We start from the raw sequence: 16,966 nt of genomic DNA, 5'->3' as shown, positions 1-16,966 counted from the left end.
GTCAGACTAAGGCCTCGGTTTCATCCACCCGAGAATTAGAAAGTCGCATGGCACATAATAGGTACTCAAATGTGAATAGACCTGTGGCATGGGAAAGAACAGCTCGGGATTTTAGGAGGTGGAAGACCCAGAGCGGTGCCCCAGGTGCTGAGCGGGGGAGGTAACCGTGAAAGATTCGCCAGTAGAGTCCCCGAGGACGGGACGTTGGCCTGAAAGAACCAGATCCAAGAGAGTCCTGAGGGACGCCATTATCCCGCTGGGCCCCTCAGGCTCCGAAAATGATGGCCTGCTCCACTGGACTCGTCTTCCCGCCAAAGCAGGAGCCAAAGGTCCCTGGCGCTGAGACCTTCGGGGTCAATGGCCGGTCCCGCCCCCTCCCACCCCCTTCCCAAGGATTGGTTGCTCTCCCAGCCGCCCCGCCCCTGCCTTCCCAACGATTGGCTGCTCTCCCCGCCGCCCCGCCCCTGCCTTCCCAAGGACGGCTGCTAGACGCGCCCCCTGCCCCCGCCCCGCCCCCTTCCCGGGGATGGGCCACCCTCCCAAACCGCTTTGCAGCCCAGCGCAGCTGGCGGGGTCTTGGGTAGGACGGTTGTCGCTAACCTTTTCGTCTAGCCTACTGGGGCGGTGGGTGTGGCTCAGCTCTCAGGTGCCCTGTGGCGGGGAGGGCGCCCGGCTGGGGCTGCGCTCGCCCCGCGTCCCCTCGAGCTTTGCCCGCCGGGAGCTCTGTTGCTCCCGGCGGCCAGAACGGAGGGGTAGAGCAGTCTCCTCCGAGGCCCGGGGGACGGGCCACCTCGTAGCGGGTTCGGGGCCGGCCCGCCTGCGGGAGCCCGGCCCGACTCGGGGACCGGGACCGGAGAGTTTGTCTCCGACGTGTGCCGGGCTGCGTGGGCTGAGCTCTACGCGCAGGTAGGTCCGCGTCCTGGAGAGAAATGCCAGGACCCAGGCCCGGAGCACGTGGCCGCTGGCGACCTGGGCACCCACGTGTTCGGTTCAGTGGACCCCAGATTGGCCCTTCGGATTGGGGGAATGCGCGTTCCCGGGCTCCCCCAGCACAGCAGCTGCTTCCGGTGGGTTTTCCGACTCTTCAAGAAAGCGCTGAGATCCAGGGGACAGAGGAGAGGAGTGCAGGGATCCTAGAGAACCCTGTAGAAAACCCACCGGCCCTTCCCTGTGCCCTTTTAAGGCTGACGCAGTGCCTTAAGAGGCTAACACAGAAGGGTCAAGTAAGTCTCCATAAAACCCAGGGAAGAGATCGTAGACCTCCTCTTTGGATCCTGTCTGGAGTCACGGCTGAACCAGAGGGAAAATTTTCTTTCGGTTCAAGCAACCAGGTGATATTTTAACAGGGCTCGGAGCACAAGTGATGAAATCAAACTTAACCTTAGCATTGATGGTACATTCAGTGGAAGTGTTGGCATTTATCACGAAGGCAGGAACAACCTACTAGAATGACATAAAAACTATAGATTGAGAACGTCGGAAAGCCCTGGGTGACAAAGGTCATAAAGCCTCTGGAGACAGACTTCACCTGGTAGAAACACCAGATCCAGAATACTGAAAACTGACCCATTTTGAAATTTTTTTTGGTCACCCCATGCCTGCTGACATGTATAAACCTTCCATTCCTGGACTGGGTGAGCATATGGGGCCTTGAGTGAACAATTGATTAAGTAGACTAGTTACATACTGTTGGAGCATATCATCAACAGGTGGAAAAAAAACACGGTCTTCACTTACTAACAAGCCTTGCCGTACCTTTCTACCAGGAGATGGAGTATACACCAAAGTTTTTAGAAGAAAACTTGTATTATCAGCTCACTGGGACAGACTTTAGGAAATGCTGTTAACCATCTACGCTGTCATCAAAATTAAAATCTTCCAGGATTCCCATGAGACACACCCAAGCTAGCTCCAGATCATCATGCTGGTAACATTTAGAAGGCTATCCCTCTGAATGACCTCAAATTGAGGACTTCCAGAGCCTACTCAGACTCCAGAAGCAGATGACACTATGAAATAAGCAGCTTTGTCCAAGATCTTGAATCAAGAATGTTCTCTTCATTTATCTTCCCTTGAAGCCTTTCTCCCTGACCTGGAAAGTTCTCTGACCTAGAGATCTTTAAAAAACAAAAAACAAAAAACCCTTCCTCTTTCTTTATAGAAAGATTGGCCGGAGGTTGCTTGTCTTAAACTATTCTCCCTCTGTCCCTCCACTATGGGCTCCCTTCCAAACAGAGTCTTGCTTCAGCTAACCCTTGGTGCTTTTTCAATAATTCTAGCACAGCCCCATCACCCACTCCCACCACTCTTCCAAACCCCGACACCTTAGCTAATTTATCTGATCACCGGTTTTATCAACATCTGTATAATGCACAAGAACTGAACTAGTTTTTGTTCCTGCCCACGCAAGTACCTGGTGGAACCATTCTTTATAGTGGATGTGTAAAAGGGAACCGTATCCATAAACAAGAGGATAAAATGACTCTACTTGGCATTAGGAAACTTCTATAGAGGCTCAAGGCCTATCATTTACTCAGATGAAGCTTTTGGGGGAAATTTTCCTCTTTGTATTGAAAATAAAAATCACACTGGACCCTTCCTAGGTAACATACCAAAACAGTACTGTAATTAGACACGCTGGTTTGATTCCACAGATGGCACCTTCAGACCTACAGATGTTGTAAATGAGCCCAGGACTGATTATTATGATGCAAATGTTTGCCTGGCCACTGGACAATATTCCTAGTTTGCAGGCCACACATGTGAGACATGGAATAGCTTGGCTTTTCCCTTGGTTGCTCTGCCCAATACCCAAGACTATATATGGGTGGCCCCAAATTCTGGAATGACCTGTTAGGTAAAGACATCCATCTCTACGGCTGCCAAAACCAAACCAAAGGTCTTTTATACCAGATATTTGCAATCTCTTTTGCTCCTACAGGCTGAGAGAGGCACATGTAAGTGGACATGTGCATATGCCTACATAAGTAATGACGAAGGCCATGCTGGGCACCACATGCCAGCCTGGTGGGTCACATGTTCACTCTGACCTTGTCCATGGACAACAACCTTGGTGTTGTTATCTTAGGTAGTAATGAGGTATATAAGGAATTCCCACCTAAATGGTCAGGCCATGTGGACTTGGCCATCTGGCGCCTTCTGTCACCCGGTACCCTATTGTAAGTCCTAGCCAAATCACACACGCAGTCTCCTTAATAAAGTAGCACCACGTAGATCACCCAACCAGACCTCATAGACAGTCCACCCATTTTTCACAACACCAATTCAATAAGGACCCTTTCTCCAAGTTTGGGAACTTCCTGTCTAGAAGAAACAATCCTAAACATTTCCAAAGTCACACAACAAGAACTCACTGCCACAGTGTAGCCCTTGGAAGCACACCCATCAGGAGCCAGCAGTTTGCTCTCTGCACTCCAGAATCACCATCTGGATCTGCCGGCTGCTCAACAAGAAGCACGTACGATCACTGGCAAATGATGCTGCCCCCACGTGAGCATAACTCAGAAGAAGTCCCGTTTCATCTGAAGCGTGTGAAGGAACATGTCAACAGTCTACATCCAACAAGCAAATTATGATTTAATTGGACTGATTTTTTCTCAGGCGTGAGAAACGGTTCAGTGGCCCTTGGGGTCATGTGTTTGGATTTGTGCTTTGCTTTTTTATTCTTGCCCTGATCTGTGTTTTTGCTCACGGATCTCTTACTTTCCAAGTTCCAGCCTAAGCCTCCTCTTCACGGCAGTCCACTGGGCTGCTTGCTCATGAAACTTCATGTCAGGTTTCAAACAAGGAACTGGGGTGGGGGGGTGGCGTTAGTCCCACCAGGAGGGCATAAAGACCACTTTAAACCGAGAACATCTGAATAAACAGCAGCTGTGGAAAGAGGCCTACTTTAAACTTCTCTTTGATGAGTAAAGCAGGCCTTCCTGAGAATTCAGCTGTCTTAAGCCCCTCTCCGGGGGAGCCTTTTGTAAAGGAGGAGCCTGACTTGGTATCAGGACACCTGAAGAACTGTGTAAATAAGTCCTATGTGCTCCTTCCCTACTTTGCAACTGATACCCTGTCCGCTATCCCATTAAGCTGGTAGATAAAAGCTTATCCCTGACTGTTCCGACAGCTGCCCTGGATGGCCTACTCCCACATACCCATATAATAAACTTTCCTCCTATTATTCTGTACACTCACAGGCCTCTAGCCACTTGGATCTAAAATCTGGTATGTTTAAGAACTGAAGACTCTCTTTACTTCCGTGCAGGAGAAAGCTATAAACTGTTGACGCTGGAAGGGTTTGGTGTGCTCTCCTGATCTGTGTACATTTAATCTCCAGTCTCACAGGGAAGTGTATCTGGTGTGAGGGGTAGCCTTCTGGTCTCCCGTGGGCAGCCGCAGGGAGGAGGATTGTAGGGACAAGGCAGCATTTCATTGTATTGAACACATCATCTACCCCAGCCCATGGTGAAGTCCTTCCATTTTTCTGTTGAATCCTCCCCCACTTGGCAGGTGAATAAACTCAAAGGGTATCATTACCAAAAATAAGAGCAAGATGCAGAACAGGGTGTCTGGTGTGCTGCCTTTCATAAAGCAGCAGAAATAACATGTATATGTCTCCATATGTGTAGTTTCTCAGTTTTGCAAGTAGACCGCTCAGGAAGGATAGATGAGCCAGAAGCTAATGGAAGTGATTATATTAAGGGGCACAGGCAGTGAGAGTCCCACCTCTTTTTTAAAAGTTGAATGTAAACAGCCTGATGAACATTTTCACAAACTGACAACCTAGAGAAAATTGTTCTTTGAAGTCATGCAAAAATAATGCAAAAATAATCCAGTAATTTGGGGTACATCCTTAGAGGTAGGATTATTGCTCATAGTAATGTCAAAAGATTGAAGGAACAGACTAGTCCAGTGGTACAGAGCATAATAAAACCACCCAGGTTTTATTATGGGCAGAAGTATATAACCCATATTATGGGCAGAAGTCCTAACCACTTGCTTTCCTGTGTATGTTTAAAAAAAATGCAGCTGAACTCTTGGCATTGAAACCGGAGACGCCATTAAAGTAAGCACATAGCTTTCGGTGTCGAGCATAGTATGTGGATAGTATGGTAGATGATGCGTGTAGGATGCTATATTAGAGGGGCAGAAGTGCAAAACCATTGAGGGAAACCATTAGGAAAAGAAATCTAGATTCATAATCACGTCCATTTTCTTCCATAAAATGGATATAAACAGGAAAGGGTGGGTCGAGCCAATACTGCTTACCCCTCTTTTTTGGCTATAAAAATGAGTTTTGTTTATTTCATTTTAGGAGAAGATTGATGGCCACGGACCCTTGGATTCAGTGCTCCTGGTCACTGCTAAGGAGGTTTAAGACAAAACTAGATTATCTGTTGTGTGCCTGTTGTCTGTTCCCTGCTAGACTTTAAGCTCCACAAAGACAGGTGTGTTTGTTGAATCACAGTGAAGAGGGTTGTGGTAAAGATGAATGAATGCAGGTCAAGCCCTCACAGTTGACCATGGGCATTTCTTAGCTCCATGTAAGTGGGGGTGCACATATAGCTAATGTGAACCTCTGGCAGATTTGAACTTTTGCATTAACTCTTGTCAGATTTAAATTTGAAAACTTTTGAATAAAGATGATTACTAGATTTGGGAGTTCTTGTCCTGGCTTGCTTTGTTTCCTTTCAAGTATTCAGGTATATCAGAAACCTCACAAATACTACGCACTTGTATTTATTGAGCCCATTAATTCCACAGTGTTGAGTAGGAATAAAGTTATGAGGAAAACTGAAATAAGAGTGCAGTTGTTGGAGTGTTAGGAGATGTCATTGGGCAGATGAAATCTTATCAAACAGCATGAATGGTTTTGAAATATGTTAAACCCTACAATATTGGGTTAAAGGATAAGAAGGTTTTCTGCCTCCATATGTAAAGTTTGTAGGGGATGGAAAGTCCTGGAAAAATAGTTTCAAGCTACTAATGATAGACACAAAGACATTTTTTATATTTGAAACTTATCAGAAAAATATCTGTCATTATTCAATAGAACACAATACCTTGGTTGGGAAAGAAGTTTATTATTTATTAGCTAGCTCAAGATTTAGCAATTTGCTGGATTATTTATCAACATTTGCTGAGACTCAATGAAAGATACTGCAAATCAAGGGCCATTGTAATCAAGTCTTTTAGGATTAAGTGTAATCCTTTGAATGATTGTTAACAACAGTGAGTGATTTGAACATCTTAACCTACAAATAGGATTAGGATGGCTCTCCAAAAAACATTGTTTTTAAATGCTTTGTTTGCAAATTGTACCATTTTAGAAGTTTTGTTATAATGAATGGAAAACATCCAAGTTGAAGTATTATGCAAATGTCCTGTTTCTCCTTAAAGTTTATCTCACAAAATTGTAGCGTTCAATAGTAGATCTTTCCTCTGTTGCAATTATTACCGTGGTCTTTCAATGGTGATTTTCTATTTCTACATTTATTACTTTAAATTCTACTGTATGGCAGATTTATTTCAGTCATTTTTATCAGTATGGACTCATGGATATCCACATTATTCTTTAGCTGTAATGCAATACCAATCATTTCTCCTAGTGCTCAAATTGTCCCAACTTTGGCCCCTGAGTGCTCTTCAAAGTAGGTTCCTACATCCTTTTGACATATGCCCATCCTGTGTTTTCAGATAAACACCTCTGTTCTGGAACATCACGATGCTCTAGCTTCATCTTATGTTTCCTGCACTGCCTTAGAATCAGTCATTTTCTAAGAAACCATGGTTCCTTTTGCTGATAATGTTATTTAGAGACCAAAATCAGGGCACAAAATGTGCTCATTGTCACGGCTACTAGGATCTGTGTACATGAACCCATGTATATACCAGTACCTATATTTCTGTGCCTAGACATGGTAAAATAAATTAGTTCATATTGATTTCCCCAACACATTTATGATGTGGAGAACAAAGGAGAAAGAAATATAGAAAAAAATTAAACATCCTTAAAATTTACAACCCATTGATCAGCACTTGGGACAGGCAGAGTGACCTTCTCCAAGGAGCTTAGCTGTTCATTATTAATACTTTGCTTGAAGTAAAAGATAAACTTAGTTTGACATTAACCTGACCTCCAAGATCCTGTAAAAAATCCCTTTAGAAACTTCTTTATTTCTACCCTCCAAACATTCTCCAAGCATATGGCCCACTGATATACATCTGAAGAGTCTCATGACTAAGGTTTTACTGGACAGTAATAAACGATCTTTTTCTAACAACAGCTAGTCTGTCAAGGTCCTGGAAACCTTGCTTCCAAATTCTAGAGACCTCCACCATCCCTAGCCCCCTTCCATCTTGAAAGTATATAATCAGCCACTCCTCACAATCCCGTGCAGCACTTTCTGTCCAGAGATCCTGTCCCTGTGTTATAATAAAACCACCTTTTTGCGCCAAAGATGCCTCAAGAATCTTTCCTGACCATTCGTTCCTAAATCCCAACTTTTCATATCAACCTATGTATTTTTTCCTGAAACAATAAACTATTTTATCATATACATATAGGTATATATAAACCATAAATGTATAAGTATATTGATACCTCTTTAAAAGTTGATGCATCACTGGATCTAGATAATCTAAGTACAAAATGGAAGTGATCAAGAAAGCCACTTACATTACTTAAAGGAAAGAAAGTCAGTTCCTCACTCAATTCTAATGTTACGTAGATGGACTACGGGGGAACAAATGCTTTCTATTCTGATCATTACATTGCGACTTTATAGAAGATAGAGTATTTACATGTAGCCATCAAACCAGAAGTCAGTACTCCTGCAAAGAAATACTTCAGGGGGAACAGTTGCATTATTACTTTGCAACAATTTTGTAGACTGTGATTTTCAAACCTAGAGATCTGCAAAAATCAAAGATTAAGAGAATGCCCACTCAACATTAAAAAAAATAGATACTATATAGTAATAACAACTGTAGGTAAACGTGTAATAAAAGTAATTGTTAAGGAAAGTATGGATGATTTTCTCAGTCAACAAATCTTAGCTTATGATAAAATTCAATATTACTCACATTCTTTTCTCTTACCTTCTTTCCCTCCATTACACTCATCTGGTCAAGTGGCAGCTCTGCTGACCCTCACCCCTTACTTTACCACTCCCCCTCCCCGACTTCCCTACCCCACTCCACCCCGTGCTGCCCCAAACCATCCACCTACTCCTGGCTCACACCTGCACCAGAGCATTGCTAGAATCTAATGCCTAAATGAGTTGCCAGGTCTCACTAAGTTCACATTCACAAATCCAAAATTAACACTGCCTAGCAATTCTATAGTTTCTACTTTCCTGAACACCTATATCTTACTTTCTCTTCTTCTCTTTCCTCAGAATAATCTTATACTCTCTTCTCAAACAAACACACATTCCCATTTGATGACTTTGCCTCATCCTTCATGGAGAAGTGGAAGAAATTAGACCAATGGGCTATCATCTCACCAACCTACCCCTACGGTTACCGACACTTTGCCTTCCCTCTCTTCTGATGAAGCACCCTTGAACCTGTCACTGTCTGAGCTTCACTTTCTTCTCTCAACCCTCTCCGTTGACACTTCTGTCCACCAATGAGATTAGTCACATCAAGGTCACTGATGTCCTCCATCTTGCCAAGTCAGTGGTCCTATAAGTTCTTAACAGATCTCCCAGTGCCATTCTTAACATTTGGCCACTTTTTCTTTTCAAATACTCCCCGAGTCACCCTATGATGGTTAATTTTTGTGTCAATTTGACTGGGCCATGGGGTCACCAGATATTTGGTCAAACATTATTCTGGATGTTTCTGTGAGCATGTTTTGAAGATTAACATTTAAACCAGTGGACTGTGTAAAGTAAATTTTTCTCCCTGTTGTCAGTAGGCCTGAATAGAACAAAAGGCCTGCCTCTTCCATGAGCAAGAATTTCTCCTACTTGACTGCCCTCAAGTTGGGACATCAACTTTTTTCTTGCCTTCAGACTTGAACTCAAATACCAGATTTTCCTGGACCTTAAGCCTGTTGGCCTTCAGATGGGAACTCCATGATTAGCTCACCTGGTTCTTCTCAAGCCTTTCGACTTGGACTGGAGCTAAACCATCAGCTGTCCTTGATCTCCAATTTTTCAACTCATTCTGCAGATACTGGGGCTTGCTGGGCTCTAATAATGTAAGCCAATTCCTGTAATAAATGTGCGCGCGCGCGCGCGTGTGCGTGCACGCACGCTGGCCTGTGTGTGTCCTATTGGTTCATTTCTCCGTAGAACCCTAATCAAAACATATATTCTCCTGGTTTTCTCCTCCAATTAGGTACCCCTTGGCCAATCCTTCTGTGCTCCTTCTCTAAGTATTAGCGTGTCCTGGGTGTGGGTCTAGGCCCTCTGACCCTCTCTATCTACATAATAACCTAGACCAGTGTCCTCTGCCTGACGCTGTGGCTTTAAATAGTGTCTGTGTGCCAGTGATTCCCACATCTGTATTTCATACCCTGATTTCTCCACTCAACTCTAAACTCATGTATCCATACTTATTGTCATCTCTTGCTGGATTCTTCATAGGCATCTCTATATGGCCAAACTTAACCCCCAATTCCTTCCCCAAACATTGTTTCTTCTCCAGTTTTCTTTCTCTCCATGCACAATGACACTGTCCACCCCACTGCTCAAGCCAGAAGTCAGAGGGTCTTCAGCCACAAGCACACGGGGGAGATATTGTGAGTTCGGTTCCAGACCACTGCAATGAAGTGAATATTGCCGTAAAACAAATCAAATGAATCGTTTGGTCTCCCAGTGCATATATAAGTTATGCTTACACTCTGCTGTGGTCTATTAATCAATTGTGTGATAAGCACTATGTCTAAAAAAGTGTACATGCCTTCATTTAAAAATACCTGTTTGCCAAAATATGCTAACCGTCATCTGAGCCCTCTTCAGTGAGTCATTGCTTCTTGGCCTTTTGGCCAAGATCAAGTGAGCTTTCAGTGAGTCATAATCACTGATCACAGATCACTGTAACAAATATAATAATGATGAAAATGTTGAAATATTGAGAGAATTGTCAAAATGTGACACAAAGACATGAGGTGAGCAAAGGCTGCTGGAAAGATGACGCTGACAGACGTGTTCCACACAGGACTGCCACAAACCTTCCCTTGATAAAAGCCACAGTAAACCATACGACACAATACAAGGAGGTATGCCTGGGTTCCTTCCTCCTCCTTCCCCTTGCCATCCCCCTTGAATGATGCCATTCATCAGCCCATCGGCAAATTCTTTCAACTCTGTTGCCCCCATACAATCCCAATACCAGCCAGCATCACTCCAGTTCCAGCCATGGAGTCCTCTACCCTGGATGGCTGCAACCTTTCCCACCCTCGGGGTCTAATCTTGACCCCCCCCATCCCAAAATTCATTCTTTGTGCTTTAGGCAAAGGAGACTCAAGAAATAAACTCTATCACATCATTCCCCTACTGCAAGTCTCCAAGCGCTTTGCCTCATAATTAGAATAAAATCCAAACTCCGCAAGTGGCCTGTAACCCCCAGTATGATCTGCTGCATTAATCCTCCAAGTTTGTTCTTGCCTTGGGATCTTTGCTCTAGAAGGCGGCAGAGGGCTGCCCATGCTGCCCACCCATCCTCATGTTCACGTAGCTTGAGTTCTAGTCACTGAGGTCTCAGTTTACATAGTACCTCTGAGAGGCTTCCTTTATCTGAGCTCCCAGTCTGAAGAAGCCTGAGTGTCTCTCACTCCCAGGCTTTGTGCTACCTAGCCCTTCCCTTTCCCTCCAGGATGAATGGAGGAGAACACATGCTATAGCCATTGAAGAGCACAGCATTACAGAAAGAGTAGGAAATTTCAGGGTGTCTGACTGGCTCTGTGGGTTGGGCCTCTGCCTTCAGCTCGGGTCATGGTCTTGGGGTGCTGGGATCAAGCCCTGCATCAGGCTCTCTGCTCAGTGGAAAGCCTGCTTCTTGCCCCCCCCCCACTTCTGCCTGCCTCTGTGCCTGCTTGTGATCTCCATTTCTGTCAAATAAATAAATAAAATCTAAAAAGGAAGAAAGAAGGAAATTTTGAATGAGAATTTTAAAATGATCCTTTTGGGGCACCTGGGTGCCTCCGTCGATTAAGCATCTGACACTTGATTTTGGCTCAGGTCGTGAGATCAAGTCCCCAGTCAAGCTGTGTCAGGTTCCGCACTCAGTGGGGAGTCTGCTTGAGATTCTCCCCCTCCCTCTCTCTCTCCCTCTGCCCCTCACCCCCTGCTCATGGGCACAGGCACTCTGTCTCAAAAAAAAAAAAAAATCCTTTTGTCCTTTTGTAATCCTGTTTGTTTTCTTCATCTAGATAAGTAGTTTCTTGTTGTTTGCCTACTCACTCATCTATTCATTCAACAAACATTTGTTGAGTACAAACATTGGTTGAGTACTTACTACGTGCTAGCCATTGTTCTTGGTCCTGGACACATGACAGTGAATAAGACAGACATAAGGCTTCCATTCCATCAAGAGAAGAAAAACAAACAAACAAAAAATCACACTTCGGAAAGGTAAAACTAAGAACAGAGTGATGTGATCGCGAGCAGATGGCAGACTACCTTATAAGCCATCGGGCAACTAAATGAAGTCTCTGACGAGCTACTGTCTTGTAGTTTCATCAGCATCTTTCCAGACGTTTGCTGGGATTCAGTTTCATTACTGTAAGATGGGAATAATAATAATATAATTTATCTCATTGGGTCTTTGTGAGATAGTATGGGTTTTACACATCAAGTGTCAGAAACTTGCCTGACATATTTTAGAAAAAAATCTATAAATGTTGGTTTTTATTACTTTAAACTGGGGTCCCAGATAAGATTTCTTGGAAGAAGAAACATTTAAACTGAGGCCTAACGGACAAGAAGGACCCAGCCTTGTAGAGATGGGGGCCAGGAAGCGCGTTCCAGGCCGAGGAAGCATCCGGTACAAAGGTTCGGGTGGGGCGGGTCAGGCACTGAAGCTGCGCGGGAGTGATCCTGCGTCCCGGAAGCCGGATGAGGGAATGTGAATTTCATTTCAATGCTTTGAAAAAGCAATGATCATTTAAAACAGAATTCCTTGGCCTGTTTTGCAGAGAATGGAGTTTAGGGAAGGAAAGAACAGAAGCAGAGAGACCAGCTGGAGGAGGGGCTACGTCAGAGGTCAAGGTAAGAGATTCTGCCCTCAGAGCAGTAGAAGTGAGGGTCAAGAGAAGTGATGGGTTACTTTGTGTCCTACTTGATTTTTAAACCTCCTGTTCGGCTATGGTGCTTTCATTTTCCATTTTATAGATTTTTTTTTCTTGTTGTTTTTTTGCTTTGTTTTGTTTTAGAGAGAGAGAAAGAGTGTGTGGATAGAGAAGTGTCAGGGGAAGGGACAAAGGGGGAGGGAGAGAGAGAGAATCCCAAGCAGGCTCCACACCCAGCATGGAGCCTGATGTGGGGCTCGATCTCAGGACCCTGAAGTCATGACCTGAGCCAAAAATCAGGAGTCAGATCCTTCACTGGCTGAACCACCCAGGGGTCCCCATCTTGCAGATCTTTAAATCTGTAATATATATTCAGATATTCTAGACCTTTTCTATTGAGTTCTTCAAAGCACAGAGAAATTGACTTTTCTTCCACAGAAAAATTGCTTCAAAAAATGTTCACTAGTTAATAATTCTCCATGAATTAAAGCTTTAAAAAATTTCTTATCTATGGACTACTCATTTTTCATATTTCTAATAAATTATTAAAATATATTCATTTTCTTTATCTTTTTGACTTTGAAAAATCTTTAAATCTTTTTGTTTAAAGATTTTATTTATTTATTTGACAGATATCACAAGTAGGCAGAGAGGCAGCCGAGAAAGAGGAAGGGAAGCAGGCTCCCTGCGGAGCAAAGGGTCTGATGTGGGGCTCGATCCCAGGACCCTGGGATCACGACCTAAGCCGAAAGCAGAGGCTCAACCCTCTGAACCACCCAGGTGCCCCTTGACTTTGAAAAATCTTATACAGCCAAGCTTTCTGTTTCTTTTTTAAGTTGGTACTGTGTCTCTTCCTGGATTCTTATTCATTAAGTAGAGTCCTATTATCCTACAACTATTCTGAAATTGCTCCATAATAATTGTAAAATCTGTCAACAGCCCTCATCTCCTCTTTTGGGTATTTTTTTTTAAATCTTCTAATCTATTTATTTTTCCATACAAATTTTAAAAAATACTTTATCTTTATCATTCTCTATATATTTAATTGGGATTGCAGGGAGAAAAAATGCATACCTTAAACACAGGTATGCAATTACAAATTGCAGAGAAAACAGATATAAAAATACTTAGCATCAAGTTTTAGAACTTACTTCTTACATACCAATGTTTATTTATTTTCTGTCTCCCTCCATCCTTTCTGCCTGTAAACACACTCTATTTAAGAATATGCTATAGCTCTCCATCTATGTGATTCCTTTTTCAAAAGACTGCCAGTAATAAAGTTAAAAGCGAGCACTGAAATGATACTTACTATGTAGAAGGACTGTTTGAAGCACTTTACATTTTCTACTCATGTAATATTCCCAGTTCTCTAAGATAAGCATTATTATGATCCCATGTTATAGTCGGAAGAACTAAAGCAGAGAGTTAAATAACTTCCTCGTTCCTATTAAGAGTAGAAGCCAGGATTAGCACCCGGCAGCCTTCTCTCTAGGCCAATCTCTGAAGCACCACCCAATATGGTTTATTACTGTAGAGTTAAATATATACTACATCTTTTTTTTTTTTTAATATTTTATTTATTTGACAGAGAGAGGCATAGCTAGATAGGGAATACAAGCAAGGGGAGTGGGAGAGGGAGAAGCAGGCTTCCCGCCGAGCAGGGAGCCCGATATGGGGCTCAATCCCAGGACCTGGGATCATGACCTGAGCCGAAGGCAGAGGCTTAACCCACTGAGCCACCCAGACGCCCCCATCTTTTGTTGTTTTAAGTATGTTATATCTTTGTCACTTTTTAAAAAATTAGATATCTTATTTTTCAGCTGGCTATGACTGCTTATATAAGGATCTTATTGGCTTTTTCTGTATTTATTGCCATTAGCCTATTTTTATATATCCAGGATATTTTTAAGGTAATTCCTGGATTTTCTAGGAATATCGCTTGCAACATCTGCAAGTAATGGTGCTTTTCTCTTTTCATGTTTAATTACATTAATATGGAATTTCCAAAGCAATAGCAAATCATTATGTCAGTGGGAATAAGTCTTCAGGCCTGAAGTTAAAGAGAATGTGTTTCATTATTGGATCAAATTGCTTAAAAGTGTTTTTTTAACATATTTGAATATATTCATCTTGTTTCTGATAGGAGCAAACATTCCCCTAATAATAATAAGTAGAGCTGAGATTTCCCTCCCACTCAAACTTAAATTATAAAGTTCAATGCTTTGGCTTAGCACATCTTGAAAATATAAAACTGACTTTAATTCAGCTAAGTTGGATTTGAATGTAGAGGAAAACCGAAGTGTGATTTAGAGATTGTAGGGAAAGGAAATGAGCTTTCGATGAAAACACGTTTACTAGTGAACTGTTTATGGCACTAATTCTCAAGCTTGGCTGCCCATTGGAATTGACTGGTGAGATTTACAAATTTACTGTTTCCTGGGTCCCATTCCCAGGTAATCTGATACAGTTAGTCTGGGGTACAGTATGGGCATTGGGCATTTATTAAAGAACCCCAGGTGACTCAAATGTACGACCAAGTTTTATAACCACTAATTTGGGGGAGATTTTAAGCCTATTTCTCCCACTGTACAAATTCTGGTTACTAGGTTTCTGTAGGCTATTATTAAAATATACCAGTGTGGGGAATGCCTGGATGGTTCAGTCAGTTAAACATCTGCCTTCTGCTCGGGTCATAATCCCAGGGTCCTGGAATCGAGTCCTGCGTCAGGCTCCCTGCTCAGTGGGAGCTTCTCCCACTCCCCCTGCCTGCTGCTCACCCTGCTTGTGCTCTCTCTCTCTCTGACAAATACATAAAATCTTTTAAAAAGATTAAAAATAAATAAATAAATAAATAAAGACAAGCTTCACTGACTCTTTGAAAAAATATATAAAAAATATATAAATAAATACATATACAAATATATATTTAAGATACACACACACACACACACACAGCAGTGTGCACACCAACTTTCATAGCAGTATTATTCATAGTAGTGAAAAGATAGAAACAACCCAGTGCCCATTGATGCATGTGAATGGATGAAGAAAATGTGCTGTGTACACACAATGGACTATTATTTAGCCTGAAAAAGGAATGAAAGTCTGATAGATACCATAGCGTGCGTGCCCCGGGAAGACATCACGCTGAGTGAAATAAGTCAGACACAAAAGGACAAACACGGCATGATTCCACTTTCATGAAGTCCCTAGAATAGTCTAATTCATAGAGACGGAAAGTAGAGCAGAGGTTACCAGGGGCTGGGAGGAAGGCAGTGGGGAGTTATTATTTCACGGGTACAGAGTTTCAGTTTGGGAAGATGTAAAATTTCTGGAAACAGATGGCGGTGATGGTTGTACAGCATTGTGAATGGTCCTGATGCTGAAAAACAGTTAAAATGGTCAAATGTTGTGTTTACAACAATAATATAATTCAAACAAAAACAGTTGCCAGGAGCGGGCTGTGAACCGCCTTCTCCAACTAGATTTAGAGTGTTCTTGTGAAGGACTGTAGCTCAGGGTGGTTTCAAAATTGCCTTAATAGACTTCGTCTGGTAGTGGTTTTTCTCTCCCACGCCATTTTCAAAGAAGGTTGCCCTGTTCCTTTCCTCACAGAACCTTCCCACGTGCGCAGCCAGGTAGAGGCACGAAGCCACCATTGGCGGCAGCGCAGTGCTGGGAAGCCTATCACGGGAGCCCTTTGTCAGCAAGGACCAGAGAGGTGTGCCGCCTTCTCCCTCACACCTTTGAGCAGCTCCTGCCTGGACCGCACATGGACACAGCAGGCAAAACTGAGATGCCAAAATCACCATTGTCATGACTTTTCCCACTTGTCAAGAGAGGTCTCATTTTTTTCTGACTTGCTAATGCTCTGGGGCTTCTGAAGAGGAAGACAAATTGAATGGAATCATGTCTTTTTGGTATCGATTTTCATGAGGTAAATGAGGACTTTTAAAATCGGTCTCCACTGCAAGCGATGGACCACAGTATCAGAGAAAGGCTTTGAGTTACAGTCATGATCATGTGCTTGAGCCGAAGACAAGGAAGCTTTCTTGGCTTGGTTTGCCTATGCAAAAGGGCTGTATCATATATTCATATTGGAATCAAGTAGCAAGTTGCTCATATTTAGAATTTTTCTCAATTTTGAAAGATGTAGAGGCTAGGAGATCTGTCACATGTACTTTCTCCCCAAGAGTAAGATTCTAGAACTGCACTGTCTAGAGCGTGCTCCTGAAATGTGACCAGCACTACTGTGGGTATGAATTTCCTGGGACCACTGTCACAAATGACCACATACTTGGTGGCTTAAAACAACACATGTTTATTGTCTTACAGTTTGAAATCAGTTTCACTGGGATGACATTAAGGTGTCTGCAGGCCCACACTTCTTTTGTAGGCTCTAGAGAACAACTCCCCCCTTTTTTTTAAGATTTTACTTATTTACTTGACAGAGAGGAGAGAGAGCAAGAGAGAGAACAAGCACACAAGCCTGGAGAGCAAGAGAAAGACTCCCCACCGAGCAGGGAGCCCAACCTGGGGCTCGAGCCCAGGACCCTGGGATCACAACCTGAGCTGAAGGCAGACGTTTAACTGACTGAGCCACCCTGATGCTCCAGGGTAACCCATTTCTTAGCCTTTTCCCAATTCCTGAGCTTCATTCCAGGCCTCCCTCCTCTGTCTCGAAGCCAGCAGCATAACATTAGCTGTAGCCTT

The 16,966-nt window shown here is 43.3% G+C and overlaps 1 long non-coding RNA gene and 1 other non-coding gene across 2 annotated transcripts; both read left to right on the top strand.

The window, feature by feature from the left end:
- The first annotated feature begins 790 nt into the window (after nucleotides 1–790).
- LOC116585078 lies at nucleotides 791–16,736 on the top strand. The gene is made up of 3 exons (XR_004283456.1): nucleotides 791–906; nucleotides 12,158–12,230; nucleotides 16,705–16,736. It is a non-coding gene; the product is annotated as an uncharacterized LOC116585078 (long non-coding RNA).
- LOC116585461 lies at nucleotides 1,171–1,292 on the top strand. The gene has a single exon (XR_004283648.1). It is a non-coding gene; the product is annotated as a small nucleolar RNA SNORA26 (small nucleolar RNA).
- Nucleotides 16,737–16,966: the final 230 nt, after the last annotated feature.

The sequence above is a fragment of the Mustela erminea genome, chromosome 2, assembly GCF_009829155.1.
Source record: "Mustela erminea isolate mMusErm1 chromosome 2, mMusErm1.Pri, whole genome shotgun sequence".
Taxonomy (NCBI): Eukaryota; Metazoa; Chordata; class Mammalia; order Carnivora; family Mustelidae; genus Mustela; species Mustela erminea.
The sequence above is the reverse complement of the archived record's forward strand: the minus strand, read 5'-3'. Positions and strand labels throughout refer to the sequence as shown.